This window comes from Gossypium hirsutum, chromosome A12 (genome assembly GCF_007990345.1).
Source record: "Gossypium hirsutum isolate 1008001.06 chromosome A12, Gossypium_hirsutum_v2.1, whole genome shotgun sequence".
NCBI lineage: Eukaryota > Viridiplantae > Streptophyta > Magnoliopsida > Malvales > Malvaceae > Gossypium > Gossypium hirsutum.
Genome location: NC_053435.1, coordinates 54,836,601 through 54,842,320, shown reverse-complemented (window position 1 = coordinate 54,842,320; position 5,720 = coordinate 54,836,601). Strand labels below are relative to the sequence as shown.

The 5,720-nt window shown below is 33.9% G+C and overlaps 1 non-coding gene across 1 annotated transcript; it reads left to right on the top strand.

The window, feature by feature from the left end:
* Positions 1 to 1,780: 1,780 nt before the first annotated feature.
* On the top strand, positions 1,781 to 1,887 carry LOC121211819 (small nucleolar RNA R71). Its single transcript, XR_005907037.1, has one exon. It is a non-coding gene; the product is annotated as a small nucleolar RNA R71 (small nucleolar RNA).
* The last annotated feature ends 3,833 nt before the right edge of the window (positions 1,888 to 5,720 follow it).

Genomic DNA, 5,720 nt, shown 5'->3' with positions numbered 1-5,720 from the left:
GCGCATCTAATAGTACTTTGTCTCCAACCTTAAGTTGATTTGATAAAACATTGAGTCTGTCATGGTGTGGTTTTGGTTTATCGTGTGTTCTCGATTTCTGTGTCCATCATTTATCTAGTTCATTGATTTGAAGTCTTCATTCTTCATATATGGGTCCTTTGTTGTTACTTGAGCATGGCTCATGTATGCTCTTCGAACGTGTTTCCTATAAAGAAGGTTGCACCACATGATTAGTATTAGTAGCATGATTTATACCACCTTCAATATTCAATCTGTTACTCGAATTACGAGCTTGAAGAGTGATTGTTTCATCACCCACACGAAGTGTGAGTTCATTTGTACCAACATCAATAATAGTTCTAGCAGTTGCTAAAAAGGGTCATCCTAAAATTAAAGGCACGTCACTATCCTCTTCTATGTCTAAAACAAAAAAATCAATTAGCAATATAAATTTGTCAATTTTAACAAGTACATCTTCAATAATACCCCTAGGAAATCTAATTATTTTATCTGCCAATTGAATGTTCATCCTAGTTTGTTTGGGTTTCCCAAGACCTAGTTGTTTAAACATTTTATAGGGCATGACATTAATACTAGCCCCTAAATCTGCCAAAGCATTGTTAATGTTTAAACTACCAATTAAACAAAGAATTGTAAAACTCTCTGGATCTTTCAACTTGTTGGGTAGCTTATTCTGTAGAATGGTTGAGCAAACTGCATTCAACTCTACATACGACGCCTCATCCAATTTTCGCTTATTTGCTAAAAGCTCCTTTAAAAATTTAACTGTGTGTGGCATCTGCGAAAAAGCTTCAATAAACGGTAAGTTAATATGTAATTTCTTTAATAATTTAAGGAATTTACCAAATTGTTCGTCCGTGTGGTCTTTCCTTGTCGCTCTGGGGTATGGCACATGAGGTTTGTATTCTCTACTTACCGATTTTTGCTCACTGTGGTCCACCTTACTTTTACCTTTACTTACCACAATTCCTTGCCTCAGTTCTGGTTCAGGTTCAACTAACCCTTCTTCATCTTGAACGGTAATTGCATTAAGCTGCTCCCTTGGGTTAGTTTCAGTATTACTTGGCAAATTACCTTGTGGTCGTTCAGAAATCAGTTTAGCAAGCTGGCCTATTTAAGTTTCGAGCACTTGGATCGACACTTGTTGATTCTTAAGTGCTGTTTCAGTATTCTAAAAATGAGTTTCTGACACCGAGATGAATTTTGTTAGCATCTCTTCAAGGTTCGGCTTCTTTTCCTGCTGGTAAAGTGGTTGTTGAAAACCTGGGGAGGTTGTGGCCTTTGATTTCCCTTGCCACCCCATGAGAAGTTGGGATAGTTCCTCCAACCTGCATTATAAGTGTTACTGTATGGGTTATTTTGAGGTCTAGAATTATTATTACCCAAATATTGAACTTGTTCCTCCTTGGTGCTAGGGTTGAAGGATTGATATTCTGTGTGTTCTCCTCCTCCATTTGAATCACATCTAATTACTGGATGTACCTGAGTAAAACCATACAAATCGTCAATCTTTTTATTCAAAAGTTCTACCTAGTTAGACAGCATAGTAACTGCGTCGAGGTTGAAAACACCGGCTGCTTTTGTCGGCTTTGTTCTCATGACTTGCCACTGATAGTTATTCAGTGACATCTCTTCAATAAATTAATAAGCCTTTTCAAGTGTTTTGTTGTTCAAAGTTCCACCGGCGGCTGCGTCGATCAGTTGCCTGGTTGAGGGGTTCACACCGTTGTAAAAAGTCTGAACCTATAACCATAAGGGTAACCCATGGTCAGAGCACCTTCTTAATAAGTCCTTGTATTTCTCCCATGCATCATAAAGAGTTTCTAGATCCATCTGCACAAAAGAAGAGATATCATTCCTCAGCCATTTTAGCCGACGGAAAATATTTAAGTAAAAATGTTTTGGTCATTTATTCCCAACTAGTGATTGACCCTTGTGGTAACGAGTTCAACCATTGTTTAGCCTTATTCCTCAATGAAAAGGGAAACAACCGAAGGTGAATGTCATCATCAGAAGTGCCATTAATGTTAAAAGTGTTGTAGAGTTCCAGAAAATTCGCTAAATGAGTGTTTGGATCCTCATCCTACAAACCATCAAACTGAACAAACTGTTGTATCATTTGAATCGTGTTAGGTTCTAGTTCAAAATTATTTGCAGCAATAGCAGGCCTAACTATACTCGATTCAGCTCCTGTTAAACTAGGTTTAGCATAATCATACATAGTACGAGGAGCAGGATCCTGATTTATTGGGTTCGCAACAGCCACAGGAGGTAGCGGATTCTTTTTATGATTATCAGCCATCTCCTCGGTTGTAGTTTGAATATCGTCCTCTTTCCCTTCCTCTATGTATCGTAGGCTTCGGCTTATCTCTCTTCGATTTCTGCATGCTGTGCTTTTGATCTCACTATCAAAAAGTAGAGGTCCTGACGGGTTTCTTCTAGTCATAAACTATAAAAACCTGCCAGAAGTAAATAAAAGAAAATTTAGTGATAAAAATTAAACTGCAATAAAATAAATGGATAAAGTAATAAAAATTAAGCGTTCCTAATATCTTAGTTCCCCAGCAATAGCACCAAAAACTTGATGTACGTGATAAGTTTTATATTTATGATTGATCGTACTTGAAAACTAACTATTATCACGATAAATGCAAGTGCACCTATCGAACAGTAGTATAGCTTATAGTAAGACCAGAATGTCGAACCCAGATGAACTAAAAGTACTAGTATTAACTTCTTTTTATTATCTAGCCTAAGAATAAGAGGATTTGTTTTATCTAAACTAATTAACTAAACTAAGAATGCACAGAAAGTAAATTGGGGAAATTATTTTGGAAAAAATGATTGATTTAGACAATACCCAATGAAGAATCCATCTAGACTTCACTTGTTATTTGACTCTGAATTAGACGATTTATTCGCTTGACTAGATCTGTAGAAATCCCTAATTTATATTATTATCTCTTTCGAGACTAACAACGTCAAACCCTAGGTTGATTAATTGAAATCTCTTTCTAATTAAAACCCCTAGTGTTGCATTAACTCAATCTATGGATTCCCTTATTAGGTTTGACCCTAATCTGGCAGATTTATGTCACCCTATGTTTAGGGGTGCAATCAACTCCGCTTAATTATGCTAGATCTACTCTTAGATAGACTTTTGCTCCTCTGAATAAGCACATCAATACTTGAATCAATATCCTAGAATATTAAAGCAAGAATTAAAAACACATAACAAATCAAGTATTTATCATATAATTTAGAAAATAATAACAAGATCCTTCTTAGGTTTCATCCCCCTTAGGTGTTTAGGGGATTTAGTTCATATGTGTAAAAGAAAACATCTCAGAAGAATAATGATAACAAAACATAAAGAAAATGCAAAAAACCCCTAAAGGAAATTGAAGGGAGATCTTCAGTCTTGAAGGAGAATCCGGCTACTAAGATGGATCAATCGACTTTCTTCAAGTAATTCTTTGCCTCCCACTCCGTGTGTGTTCTAGGCGCCCTTCTAGGGTGTTTATATAGGCTTTAGAATGCTTCAAAACCCTCAAAAGTTGTCTTTTCCGAATAGAACTAAACTTGGGCTCGACAGGGACACGCCCGTGTGGGGTGGCTTAGGTCGTGTTAGAATATGCTAAATAGACACGGGCGTGTGGTCTACCCGTGTAGGGAAGTCCAGGCCGTGTTGATTTCCCACGTTGACCCATTTTCTCCTTTTTTAGCCCATTTCTCGCTCTTTTTACTCTCCTATTCTCACTAAGTGTAAAACATGAAATTAAAGGATTATGAGCATCAAATTCCACAAATCTAATGATGATTCATCCAAAAATGTGCTTAATCATGGGATAAAATATGTATAAATTACGACTTATAAGTAAACTTGGGATCAGTTTGGTATTTGACATGAATGGTTTGTGACTTGATTGATTATGGAATATGAATTGATTGTTTATAAGGTTAATTCTCTTATTGTATTGATTTGTATCATGAAAGTACCACTGAGGTTTATAGCTCCACGTACGGTTTGTTTATTTTGTGCACTGGTATAGGTGATTCTTTCAGTCCCAAGTCTAAATTCAGTATCTAGCCAGCAATCCTCGACTCAACAAAGTTTGTATAGTTCTTGTTTCTTGAATTAATGGCATTTACCTAGGATTACCTTGTTAAATGTTGGAAATGGTCAAGTTTGTGTAAATGAGTTTTGAATATATGGAAATGGTTCATAGCTATGCACGGGAAATATGTTATTGGTTTGAAAATTTTATATTGAACTATCTTAGATGTGAAAATGATTGTTTTGTGGTCTTATGGCCACCCTTTTAGTTTTATGTTAACTTGGAAAAGTATGAAACTTAGGAGTTAGTGGCTTGTCGAGAAAGTCCCAACTTCACACCTTGAATGTCGCAACATTAGGCTATCTCATCATAATGTCAGCTCTATTTTATTTTGAGAACTTTACAATTTGGTTATCATGTTGGTAAGTTTGCATATTGTTTTCAAGGTCGTGACACCTAACCCTGGAAGTCGCGACACTAGCCTAAGAAGTATTGAATTACAGTTTAGTCCTTCTTCATCCCTGAGATAGTATTGAGCTTTCGTAAGCTTGTATATGACCCGAAAATGATCATATATCGTGTTTTAATAATGTAATGATCGTAATTAAATTTTTAATGATTAAATTTGATTATTCTTGATCGTAGTTACTTTGACAATGAATGTGACATCTTGTAGTTTGGACTTGGCAATCAAGTCCTATTTTAAAACAAAAAAAGAAATGAATATTTCAAAAATCAATAGTTACGTATTAAGGCCTAAATTAAAGAAATCAATAACTTTTGTGACATCACTTTAGGAAGTATACATAGTCATTTTGAATTATTAAAAAAATTCATTTAAAGTTGTCTAGGCATAAAAATATTAAAACCAATGACATGTCAAGTAACCAATAGTACACTTGTAATAATGAAAAATATGCAAGAATCCAAAATTTCTCAAATTTACCAATGTAGATCACTTTATAATCTCTATTAATATTAAAATTTTTATTGAATTTGGTGTCATGAGTCAACGAGATAAAAATGCTACTAATAGTGCACTTGTTAGAATGAAAATACTCTTACTTTAATAAATTATATTATTTGAGGATATTTTTATTATTTTATATCTTTTATATAAAAGAATATTATAAATAGACATAATAAAATTTCAACCTAAACCTTTGTAGGCTTCAACATTTATATTTTACCATTAAATCAAAACCTCATTTATTATTTATATTATTTTTTATAAATATATTTTTTTACGTAACTTGATTTTCCACTTGTTGGTCATAATTTAATATATATGATTATATACTGTTAATTGTTTCATGGAATTAAGTTTGAGAGTTAAATGGGCATATTTTTCATATAATCTGTACACCCTTTTTCCTAATTAAGTAATTTTTAAATCTTGAGTATTTTAAACATTAAAGGGCTTTAAAGAAAGTAGGTTATTTACCAAAAATTTAGATAAATAACTTAATTTTATTTCTTAAGTAATTAAAAAATTGTGGAAAAGTTACTTAATTTTTAAAGGATGGATTTAGATGGGCGGTGCTGTGCATTTTATTTATTTTTTATCCATGCTATAATATCGCTACAATATTTAATCTCACTACCATCGTTGTTTTTACACTAACCGCAGACAAGTGCACC